This window comes from Rattus norvegicus, chromosome 7 (genome assembly GCF_021556685.1).
Source record: "Rattus norvegicus strain SHRSP/BbbUtx chromosome 7, alternate assembly SHRSP_T2T, whole genome shotgun sequence".
NCBI lineage: Eukaryota > Metazoa > Chordata > Mammalia > Rodentia > Muridae > Rattus > Rattus norvegicus.
Window position 1 is genome coordinate 132413165 of NC_141540.1, and position 13117 is coordinate 132426281.

At 41.8% G+C, this 13117-nt stretch overlaps 1 long non-coding RNA gene across 23 annotated transcripts in view; it reads right to left on the reverse strand.

Moving 5' to 3' along the window:
• Positions 1 to 13117, reverse strand: part of LOC108351529 (uncharacterized) — an 83576-nt gene that overhangs the window by 66288 nt on the left and 4171 nt on the right. For 3 of the 23 annotated variants that reach the window (XR_015625884.1, XR_015625871.1, XR_015625865.1), the window contains one exon: positions 10504 to 10619. The exons of 16 other annotated variants lie outside the window; for them this stretch is intronic. This is a non-coding gene — a long non-coding RNA (uncharacterized LOC108351529). Of the gene's footprint in view, positions 1 to 3876; positions 4110 to 10503; positions 10620 to 13117 lie in introns of all 23 variants that reach the window. 4 more of the 23 variants (XR_015625875.1, XR_015625867.1, XR_015625872.1 and 1 more) reach the window with 3 other exon arrangements.

Here is a 13117-nt window from a genome sequence, read left to right on the forward strand (position 1 = left end):
CACTTCGCGCATCAGCGGTTTTCAGTACATCCACATGTCCGCTCAGCCACTGCCATAGTAAAGTTTAGAAGGTTTCTGTCACCTCTAAATATGCCTATGCTGGTGTGGTGATGACTCTGTAGTCCCAGCATTCAAGAGGCCAAAGCAGGAGTAAAGTGATCTGGAGCTAGCTGGGACTACATGAGGTCCAGGCTCACAAAATCAAACTGAAACAGGAACATCTCCTTGTAATCCTCCCCCATCCCAACCCTCTTGTCAGTAGAGTTTATTTCTCATACACACCAATCTCCCAGATCAATCATATTGATTAAGAACATGTACCAGAGACTTGCCCCCAAGCCAATATAGTGGAGGCCTTTTTTCAAGTGATCCTAACTTGTCGAGGCCTAAAACTAGCCAGCACACATTACTGCACTGTAATTAATCATTCAATTGATCTCTTTACTTCCTAGGCAGTGACAAAGCAGATGAGTCCCCAAATAGGACCACGCAAGTTTCTCACCCAAGGACACCAGCAAGAATAGCTAGTGGGTTCTTAAATCCAGCCTTTCTAAATCCAACAACTGGAGGGTAACAGAGGACACATTTCCTCTAGGACTGACAAAAGTATCCCAGGTATCACTGTAGCAATGGAAGCTGCCATGGCCCTCCAATTCTTACACAGTATTGGCAGGAACTTAGGATGTGTTTGTTGATGCAAAGCAAACAGGAAAAAACAAGTAAGAGAATAATAGGCCCTGACTACCGTGTAATTTGCAAATATACTCTTGCGAGATAATGTTTGCAAATATGCTCTTTATGAGATAGTGTTTTAGCCTATTTTTATGCACAAACTTAAAAAGTTTAATTTTTTTTACTCCATTTAATACGGAGTAGTAATCTTTATGGGGAACTTTAAAATTTTTACCCAGAAAGCACTTCTACCTTTTTTTTTTTCTGTTTTACACACGATTCCTTCATCTACCTGAAAGCGATTGTGATGTTTACTTTAATTTGAGGAACTTGACCTTTGTAATAATTTGTGATTTCTTCAAAATTACATTTAATAAGCCATTTCTTCCTCATTGACAAATGATACTTCCTCAGTGGCCGCACGTCCTCACAGACATCTAATGTGTTTTAGATCTATTGACTTCATTCCCTTAGCCAACACTCCTTACAGCAGTGCTGTCTGCTCTTTTTCTATTTCTACTTTCTTATGAAATGTAATATTTAGTAGGCCAAATCTTCCATCATTTCTTTATTCTCAATGTTTAAAAAAATTTCTACCACACTTGCTTCTTTAGATGAACTAGAGCAGGCTGGGCAAGACATGGCGAGGAAGCCAGGAGGCAGCACCCCTCCATGGTTTTGGCTCCAGTTCCTGCTTTCAGGTTCCTGCCATGAGTTTCTGCCCTGTGTTCCTTCAGTGATGGACTGTGATATGTGTAAATGAAATAAACCATTTTTAAAAGATTCTAAGTTGCTTTTGGTCATGGTGCTTTATCACAGTAGTATAAACCCAAATAGGCCACTCATGAAAACACACAATTTAAAAAAAAATTGGGATTGGAATAGAGGTACTATGGATGGAGGAATAATGTTTCTCCCAGATATCACAATTGCAAGATAATTCCCCATGCCAGGTGTCAAATAACTCCCTTTCAGTCGTTGGTCAGAGTTGTCCCAGAGACCATCCAAACAATAAGGCTACTTTCATTGTCCTTGGCTATCCACCAGAATTGGATGGCAAAACCCTCTTGCTGAAGACATCACACATGCAGGTCACAGGACACAGAGAAATCAAGCTGGTGTTGATCTGGAGGAGTCCTCCCTATTGGTTAGTTTTCATACGGCAAGCTACTGGGGCAAAAAAAAAAAAAAAAGAACAGAAACAAAAAAATCTGTGAGATGTGCCCACGTGCATTAGTGGCTTGAATGTTATGAGAGTAACCAATTGCTTTTTGCTTGATTTAGGGAGTGTTCCACAAGAGGGAATCCATACCCTTTCTGTATACTTGGCCTGGAACCAATGAATTAGGTCAAAAGCCCGAGGGGACAACCTTCTATTAGTTTGCTAAATGGACATAGTGACACATTGCTTTATCCCTAAATCCATAAATTAGTGAAGCTCTCATCTACCAGGGCGAATTTTCTTTTCTCAGTAGATGGCAGGTAATAAAGGATTCACAATTGCTCAAAGTATGGAGAGCAAGTGAATGTAAGGAGCTTCGTTCTCAAAGGACCTATATAAGCATCCTCCCCTGAACCTGTGGTTATCCACACAAGACCTGAAGAAGATCACTTCAGTCAAGATTTCAGAGAGTATAGGGGCACATCAAGCCTCCATCCCTAGCTGAGAAGCTATTGACTGTTGATGGCTACTGGGAAATTTTTTCTTCAGGGGTATGGCCCTTGGTCACTCCCTTTCTTAGTTGCTTTTCTATTGGTATTATATATCACCATGAAAATGTAACTTATAAAATAAAATGTTCCATTTGGCTTATGATTTCAGAGGGTTGTAAGTTCATAATGGGAGGTTGAAGGAACACCTGAGAGTTCATGTTCTGATTCACAACCATGAGGCAGTGACAGGCACACTGAAAATGGTATCAGTGTTTAAAACCTGAAAGCCAACACTCAGTGACACAACTCCTCCAACCAGACCACACCTCCTAATCCTTCCCAGACAGTTTCATCAACTGGGGGCCAAGTATCCAAACATTCAAGCCTACAGGAGTCATTCTCATTCAAGAGACTAGAGTCACTCATGCTCCAGCAGATGGATCCATTCTCATATAAGACTAACCAGGGTCAGTAGGTTTTAAAACAAAACAAACACAAAGTTGGGAGGCAGACTTGTTGGGGGTGAGTATTTCAAGAAAAGTTACATGAGGGAAGATGTGTATACATTATATACATTTATGAAAATTTCAAACACAAATATTAAATCAAAAAATTGAAATCTACCAAGTAATTCTCTTATAGATAGGCTGTATTTATCATAAATCCAGTTATTCAAAAAATGCAAGCAATTCAAACACAAGAGTAGACAAAAGTCTATGTTGGGCGTCAGAGTGCGTGCCTTAGTTTTCTTAGAACCATGCCAGATTTAAATAGTAATTATAACAATCATTTCTCACATCCTATCCTGACAGTGTGCTAGGCATGCACCCATGTTAGTGTTTGCTCCCGTTAATTTCATCATAAGGTGATGGCAAATTTTGATTATATTATTATAATGTATAATCATAACATCTCGTGAGGTCAAGATTAAATCTACTCCTGTCTAACAGTTCCTAAGGGCTTATGGTCTGTGATATGACTGCCATATTGTTTTGTCATTTGCCTTATGTCCTTACGTGGAGATAAAGATACCCAGGGGGTCTTTGTCAATTTGAAGCTCAATGGTTTAAATTAGCTACACAGAGAATGTTTCCTTCCCTTTTTACTAATACCCAAAGGCATATATTTTGTTATGATTTATTTATGTCCAGCACTCATTTCTATAAATCTCAGTTTACAACCTCTTTTGATGGTTAATGTATCAGAGTTCTCAGCAGCATGGCTTGAGAAGTAAAAGAGATTTGTTTAACTTTTTTAACCACACTTATCGTGTGTGTGTGTGTGTGTGTGTGTGTAGGGGTCTTAAGGAAACAACTTCCTCAAAACTTGTGTATTTGTTTCTTTTAAATCAAGAACATAAATTAGTTTCTACTAGTTCCTTCAAGTTCAAGGTCAATGCATCTGTGGGTTTGGTGAGATTTTCTGCCTCAGAGACAGAAGTTCTGAATACAGCATCCTCTGTGGAGAGGCACTCACAGAAATCAGGTCCTGTGGCCATTGGTATAGATGACAGGAAAATGAGCATCCACAGGACAGCACAGGGGTACCTACCAGGGCAGAGCAAACAGAATGTATACATTGTTTCTTCTTTGCTTGCTGGGGTCTTAACTTGTCACCCAGCTTTGTCTTGAGCATGCATTTCTGTCACTTTGGTTTCCCTGGTACTGGATGACAAGGGTACACCGCCACATTCAGACGTCCTTATAAGCTCCTTAGCCATGTCACTTCTCCAAAATGGAATCACTGAGGCTTGGAAGGTTCGTCCATGACAAAAGAGTAGATAACTGAATAAGCAAATATAAATGAATATAAAGTCCCCAAATCAAGTTTGCCACGCCTTGTCTTGCTTGGTGGTTCTGAGTATCAAATCCGCGTGTGCCAAACAAGTGTCTCCCACTAAGCCACACCCCCTAGTCCACCGCGTATCCTGGTAAATAACTTTATTCTCTGTATAATTATGATGTTATTGGTTCGGTGGTTCCGTTTCTTGAGACAAGCTCTCACATCTCAGGCTTGCCCGGAACTCACTACTGTAGCCCAGGCAGCTGCTGAACTGTAACCTTCCTGCCTCAGCCTTCCAAGTTCTAGTATCACTGGTGTGTACCTCTACCGCTTGCAGACATCCTGCTACTGTAAAGGCCACCATTGTCTGCATCGCAAGGGTGCACCACCACACTTCATGCCACTCAAGAGTGTAAAGCGTGCTTTGAGATGACCTTTGAACCCAGGGCTTGCTCCTAAGATTCCTCTAAATGCCAGGCTCAAACTCTGCTTCACACTGTGGGTTATCAGTCCAGCTGGATGAAACTCTTTTCTACCCAATGACATTGAACATGCAGGACACTCCTTGGAATCCTCCTACCCCTTGCAACCTGGATCTCAGCTATCAGCGAGGCGGAAGCCTCTGCTACTGAGTTATGTTTAAGTCATTTAAAATTTCATATGTTGATAGGTTTAGTTGACAAGATGTTTTAGTCAGGGTTTCTATTTCTGCGCAAAACATCAGGGTCCAAGTTGTTAGAGCTCTGAGCTGTATTGTTCTGAGTGGGCTATCTGTCTTCTGTAAAACAATCAATCTGGTTGAGTTGTGTGTGTGTGTGTGTGTGTGTGTGTGTGTGTGTGTGTGTGTGTGTGTGTGTGTAGGGCTGGGGAACCCAGATTTCTTTCTATGTACATCTGTAGCCATATCCCAGGCTCAGCCTCCCACGTTCTCAGATTACAGATGTGTGTGCCAACAGACCTATTTTTAAACTGGGTAATTTCCAGAATCAAAATGCATAAACATAAAGATATAATAAAAGTTGAAGTAAGTTTCCCCTTTCTGGTTTCACTCAGAAGTAGGTCCAAGAGGCTCCACTGAGGGAGGTGTATAGTATTGACCAAAGGAAGCAAATCCTTCCAGGTGTTTTGGGGATGGACTCTGGGAGGTGGCTTCTGACAATTGGCTCAGAATTTTGAATCCTACACAGCAGAGATTGACAGGACAGCCCCAACCTTAGAGCAGATTGACAGACAAGTGAGTTCTTTATTTCCTGTATCTCAGCTGGACCTGCCTGACTCAGTGGTGCCTGAGAAGGGTCCAGCTCCTAACTGACCAGACTTAATCATCTGCCAGCTCGGTGGCAAAGGCGTTTGGAGTTAGAATTCAGTTGATTTCATGAAAATAGACAATGTTTATAACGACTGAAGGTGCTCTCTAAAATCTGCTCCTGCTTCTAAGATTGTTTTTAAGTATTAAAAAGGGTAAAAAGAAAAGAGAATTCCTTAAAGTTTCTGCAATGAACTTGTTTGTTGGACAATGTTTGGTGAAGGACTTCTAAGTGGCCAGCATTTGGGACGAACATTGGCTGGCCTGGCACATACGCTGGTACTTACAGCCTGCAGCCAGGCAAACCAGCACACAGGGATTAAGCACAATACGTTTTCTCTGCTAAATTTGTAATCGGGTCAATTAAGAAAGTATTTTTTTTCTTTTTAATTCTGAACGACTGGCACTGTGTCTGAAACAACATATGGATTCAGCAAGTATCCCTGCTTACTGTCCTGTCTGATATGCAGATTGGGAGCCAGTGACATGGCTTTGCTGGTAAAGACAGTTGCCACCAAGCCCATGACCTGAATATGATCCCTAGTATCCATACGGTGGAAGGAAACCAACTCCCAGAAGTTGACTTGATGACAAGGAGAGGCCACAGGAGACACAGGAGACTATTTCACTCAAGTCACTCAAGTGGAGGGAGCCACATCGGGCACTGTTCCTCCAGGACAGGGCTGGAGAGAGAAGGTTGCCCATGAACAGAGGAGAAAGGAGGATCATGTCATTAATGATGAGGCGTTGGGTACAGTGTGTCTGTAAGGTCACCAGGGTCCAGGCTGCTGAGGCTGTGCACAGTAATGCTAGAGAACTTGCTTGGGCTGCTGAGTGACCACTCACCCTCCCCAAGCTTTCTGAAGGCATTTCTTTCTCCTGCCATGTTTTGTGTACACAACACCACTATGATTCACTAGGAAAAGCATCTCGGATCTGGGAATTCGCTCTCTTACATCTCAGTGAGCAGGGAAGGGTTTTTATAAGCCATATATGGAGGAGGGCAACAAGTTCCTAGTATGGTCCTTATCTTGAAGAGCCTCTTCCTGGTCCCACTGTAGCTTCACTTCCTTTATCGCAATATCAAATACACCCATTTCAGTAGTGCAGGTCCACTTCTGTGTGAGCTATGAAAGAGGAAACGTCTACGCTCAATTTAGGCTCGCTCTTAGTACTTAATATTTTGAAAGGGAGTCTGCATTAAGAAATCAAATTGATTATGGAATAAGGCAGGCATCTACAATGAGTCAGGGTTAGACTAATCTTAGTTCTTTCTGTAAAGCTATCTGCCAAGTGAGATAGCGTCTATTGCAGTTGTGATGACTGTGCATTGCTGGAAAGGACCATCTTCAAGTGATAACATTGCAGATTTAAATTCCGTCTTCAGTACTTTCTAAGGCAGTGGCTTTCGAACTTCCTAATGCTCGGACCCTTTGACATAGTTTAGAGTTCCCCATGCTGGAGCGACCCCCAACCACAAAATTATTTGCACTGCTACTTCGTAACTGTAATTTTGCCATTGTTATAAATCATATTGTAAAGATCTGTGTTTTACGATGGTCTTAGGTGACCCCTGTGAAAGGGTCCTTCATCCCCAAGGGGTCATAACTCCCAGGTTGAGAACCACTGTACTAGGTTGGACAAAAATCCTGAAACACTTTGTCGCTAAGTCTGAGGTTGCTTAAACCATTTATAACTATCACTAGCAGCGGGGATCTGCCCAAGAACTTTGTCACTATGGACATTGTCACTGTGTTCACACTAGCGTCCTCACCTAGATGGCCCGGCCTATAGCACAGCTAGGCTGTGTGGTTCAAACTGTCAGTTGTTCTGAGGCTGAACACCTGTACCGTATGCTGTAGCAGCGACGGCACGGCCAGTGATTACGTAATGGTCTTTGTGTATCTAAAGAGATGAGCTAGAAAAACCCCTTGGTGAAATACAGATAAAAACTGATGCCCCGCCATCCTTTCTACCATGCGAGGACACATTTGTCCCTTCCACCCTGTCTGGTTGCAGCAAGAAGGCAGTCATGAGTGAGACCTCAGCAGATACCAGATTGGCTTGTCCCTTGATCTTGGACAGAGCACTGTGCTAGGTACTGGTCTTTTCCTACTGTGTACTTTCCAGGAGGCTGTAATATTTCCCTCTTTATTCTCTGAATTATTTATTGTTGTTCGGTGGTTTGAAAACTTATTTGTAGCCACGTTTCCCCTCTTAGTCTCCTGGTTGATGTAGATTACCAATATATTAGATCTAGAAAGAACTAATAGGCGAATATTTTGGATGGAATACCAGCGATCCTCTCGGACTCCTTCGGACCCTCCATGTCAGGTGGGGACAGCTGGGGCATCAGTTTTGTAACCCGTGCAGTAACTTCTCAGGCTTTCCAGGGTGAAGAGGACCACTGTTGGACTTCCCAGCCCGTGTGGACTGTAAGCCATTCTAATGAATCCCCTTTGTAATGCATACACATATAATTTATACACATGGCTGATTGCCCTAGAAAATCATACCCAATTCACTGGTACCTCTTCACCCTCCCCAGCCTGCTTCACATCTGGTGTCCACTGGTTGCGTGAAGCGTAGCAACATTCTCTGCGTCTCAGTCTTCCATCTCTCTCTCATCTCTCTGTCCATCCCCTCCCTTGACAAGCTCCTAGATGACCACCAGCACCTCTGTTAAATGTTGGCAAAGAATACGATGACACAGTGCAAGCCTAGTGCTCCCCCACTCCCCCGAGCAGAGTGAACCTTGGGGGAACTGGACTTGTAACAACTCTCTGACTCTCACTCCTTTCTGCCTCTAGCTGTACTAAACCACTACTGAGCTTCAGGCTTCCTTCTCTCTCTCTTTTACCTTCAAGCGCTGCCAGACATATTGGTTAGAAGAAGCCTTTCTTTCATTTTGCGTCAGCATTTGAAGTGTTTTCTTTCCTTCCTAATGTATTTTCAGAGTGACCTCTGCTTCACCACAACACTGAGCATCCCAGTATACCTACATGTCAATTCTGTCAACTTCTGCTAGTGTCTAGTGTGTAATGGATTTCTCTCTCTCTCTCTCTCTCTCTCTCTCTCTCTCTCTCTCTCTCTCCTTTTCTTTTCTTTTTTTTTTTTGAGAGAGGGTCTCATAATGTAGCCATGGTGCCCTAGAACTCACTCTATAGATTAGTCTAGCCTCAAACTCATAGATTTGCCTCCCCCTGCCTTCCAAATGCTAGGACTAAAGGTGCACCATCACATATGACATAGCAGATTGATAATAGAATATTGCCATAACTGTTAATTCATTGATCTGTCCTTCCATGTTATTAATAGGGTGACTTTTTCAGAGGGTTGAGAATCCATGTCAAGGCATGTTCTCTTGCTTCCCTCAGTCTAAATTAATCGTAGTGGTGGTTTTCTCAAGTGAGCATTATTCCAAACTTGTCTCTTTGGTTGTTCTCTGTGCTTTCCTGGTTCAACATCTCCCAGATAAGTGCATTTGGTCTTCAGATATGTCTGTGCATTGAATCAGTAAATACAGGGTCTCGAAGCCTGAAGAGATAGATGGCTCAGCAGTTAAGAACACTCACTGTTCTTGCGAAGGACACAGGTTTGTTTCCCAGCACCCACAGGGAAGCTCATAGTCATCTGTTACTCCTGTTCCATGGGACCCAATGCCCTCTCCTGCCCTTCTTGCTGACTAGTGATGCAGATGGCACATAAACTTGTATACAAGCAAAACACATACATAGAATAAAAATAAATAAACTCTTTAAGACTGTATGTTTTGGCTTGGATACTGTGGCTTCTTTTCAAAGTTATTCTATTACTTTTGGTCCTATCTGTTGATTTGGTTCATTTTAACCTTCACCCATTCCCTGAGTTCTGTGGGATTTGAAGCCCGCTCCTGTGGTTCCTACATTTTGAATGTCAATAGCAAATGTTCACTTTTGATGGGGGGAAGGGGGAGAGGTTTTTCTCTTCTGCTTTAATGCTTCTTTTCTGTGAGCAATTAAAGAACACATTTTCTAACTGTAGCAACTTACTTTTACTTTTCTTTCTAGAAGGACGTTGCTTGTACTTCGGGGGTGACTCATTTGAGAAAAAAGGGAGGCATTAGAATGTAGAAATTAGCAAGAGGCGAGTGACTCAGAACACTTTTCAGAGTTACTTTAAAATGTAAAATATAACACTTCGTTAATAACCGAAGCATCCAGAAACCAACCCACTCGCATGTCACTTGCTATTCGCACATAAGTGCAGTGGGGGAGGGACAGGTATGCTCCAGCTGGATTTTGGGGGTCACCTTGGTGCAGATTGTTCCCAGTAAAGCACCTCTGTTACACAATCTCAAGAGCACATTTCAGCCCTTCCTGCTCTTAACCTTGCTGGTAAACACTCTTGCACTTCCCCCTTGAATACTAGCTACCTTCTTTCCTTCCTACTGGCCCCTTGCCATTGCTCCCAGGTCCCTTCCTCATTTACAGCTAACAACCTCTGGGCATGCTCAGTATGTACTGCACTTCTCAAGAAGGTGTAGCTTTTTTTCCTTTGCCTCTTTCATAACAATGACCCTGTGGTAGTCTTTCTGATCGACAGTGGGATAGTCTAGAAAGGTGCTCTGAAGTAATTAATAATATAGTGAGTGCCCTACAAAATATATGCTTCTACCCGTAGGCTTAATTAAAATCTTTTGTTTGTGATCGCAGATAGCATCTGAATAATTTAGTAACCATAGGACCTGTGGTGAAAGATGGACACCTATGTTTGTTTGCAAAGCAAACACGTCTGTGCCTTTACTTTATAAAGGTCCCCATGTTTGATAAGAATAAATAACTACAGTCTGAAGATGGCATTAATTGACCGCATTTCTCAAAAGAAACTTTACATTATTTTTTCTGGCAAGGAATGAAATATAGTCATAGTCTTACTCACCTTAATACAGTTTTACCTGCGGAAATTAAATACCGTGTTTAATCAGGTTGTTTCACTTAACAAATATCTCTCAATCACCTATAAGATGTCTAGCGATATGAAATCAATGACTGTTTAGGGATGAGTTAATATATGATTTCAGCTCCAGTATATTTCTCTGTGATACTCACTATTCAAATGCAATAGGAAAATTAATTCAAACATGGCGGCTCATGTCAGTAAATTCCAACAGGTAGAAGAAGCTGGAGCAAGAGGAGGATCAAGCTCTTAAGATCAATAACTCTGTCTCAAAATGAAAAGAAAGAAAATGAACACCTTGGAACATATTCCTGGCACTTAGTTCTCAGAGACAGTGAGCACGCCCCCTTCTGCATTCAGGGTAACTTATGCTTGATTGTAATAGGATAATTTCAGTGAATATACAGAAAATATAACTCAAACGCAGCTATAAATGTTATCCACTGCAGAAATTGGAAAAGTCACTTTTGGAGAATGTGGAGCTCATGTAATAGTCTGATGGCTTCCCTCTGGATTAAGGAAATTTGCCCCAAAATTGAAAGCAATGGGAACTACACTGGGGTCTGAGATGCCAATGTCAGGCATCTGTGCCTCTGAGTGATGCTTCAGGGAGTTACTTTATCTCCTGTTCTCCTTTTCTATTCCTTCATCATCCACGTCCCTTTTCCTGAGGTGGTCGCTCTGTGATGTGTTTGTGGAGGTGTGGGTAGAGACAAAACTTGTAGGACGTTGCTGAGAAAGTGACAGTCCTCCATGGAAGATTTTGAGACTCAGGCTGGCTTAGGTCATTGCTTGTAGTCTATTCAGTGTCTTTTGGGGGAGCCAGGGAATCACGTTTGAGTGTCTGTTTTGTCCTTGTTGTTCTGATTGTGTAAAATGCTTATCATTGTGGTGTGTTGTTGAAGTTCAATCATTCAAATAGGTCTTTCTTGGTTCAGTCCTTACTCCCTTCCCTTGCTTTTGTTGGTGCCCGGAGTTGGCTTTCCCATATAGCTGCATCAAGTCTCAACTTCTCTACCATTAGAGTGAAAGCCTATGTTTTCCAGTCTTCCTTGCGTTATTATCGATTATTGATTATTGATTATTATTTTGCAGTTGCTGAGGATCCAACCCCGAGTCTCACCCACGTTAAGCAAATGCCCTACTGTGTTGTGTAACAACCTGGCCCTACCCTACTTTCAAAGATTTATTTTTAAGTGTGTGTGTGTGTGTGTGTGTGTGTGTGTGTGTGTGTGCGTGCATGATTGCAGGTGTCTGAAGAGGCCAGAAGAAGGCATCAGATCCTTTGTAGCTGAAACCAAATAACCTCCCCATGTTGCTTTGGTCATAGTGTTTCATCATAGCACCAGTAACCAACCATGACACAATGTAACTGCTTCCACCTCTCAACAGCTTAGCTTGAGGGTGTATACCACTACCTGGCTTTAGATGCATTTCCTGGAAGATATCCCAAAGCACATTTTTTTTGATATTTTAATAGAGAAATACATACCTGTAAAATATAAACCTTAGTTTGCTTTCTACTGCAGTGATAAAGGCCATTTCCGAAAGCAACTTGGGGGATAGTATTTTATCTTATAGCTCCCAGGTCATAATATATCTATACTAAAGAAATCAGGGCAGGATCTTCAAGCAGGAACCTGGAGGCAGAAAGCCTGGAGAAACACTCCATATTGGATTTCTCCTCATGTCCTTTTTCATCCTGTTTTCTTATACAACCTGGGACCACCTTCCCAGGGGAGGCACTGTCTGCAGAGAGCTGAGCCACATAAGAAGATGCCCCACAGACTTGACTAGAGGTCAAAGTGATAGAGGCATTTTCTCACCTGAGATTCTCTTTTTCCAGATGTGTTTGACTGAATTGACAAAAGATGAATCAGCACAGACTGAGACCAGGCATATTTTATAAAAATACTGTTATTGTGTGACACTTGTCTCATTGTAACACTTTAACTTTGCCCACTTTGTATTCAACAGAGAAGCCAAAAACACAGTGTGGAGAAAAGGACTTGTCTTCAACAAATGGTGCTGGAAAAAGTAGTTGTCCACATGCAGAACAATTAAATTAGACCCATATGTACCAATCTGCAAAACTTAAGTCCAAATGGATCAGAGACCCCAATGTGAAATCTGAAACACTGAAACTGGGAGAAGAAAAGAGGCAGTACCTTACATGACATAGGTTCAGGAAAGGATTTTCTGAATGGGACCCAATTTGCCCAAGAATTAAGGGTAGCTATTGACAAGTGGTACTTCAGGAAACTGGAAAGCTTTTTTACAGCTAAAGGATCAATCAACCAGGTGAAGAAGAGGCTCAAAGAATGGGAGATCATGTCTGCTAGCTATATACATGTCAGAGATTAATATCCAGCCTCTATATATATGTGTGTATATATACATATAATGCACACACATATATATGTATATATATATATACATATATATAAAGCAAAAATGACCCATTCAAAAAATTGGCATGGAAAATGATCAGAAAGTTCACAAAAGAAGAAAAAAAGTAGCTAAGAAATACCTCAAAATGTTCATCATCCCAAGCAGTTAGGGAAATGCAGATCAAAAGAACTTTGAGACTTAATCTCATTGTCGGTGATAATAGCAAAGATTAACAAAACAACAGACAACAAGTGCTGGAGGAGACACAGGAAAGAGGGTCCTTCATTTACTGCTGGTGGGTGGGTTTTTCAAACTGGTGCAGCCGCTGTGAAAAATCGCTGTGGAGAATTCTCAAAATATCTAAAAATAAACGTG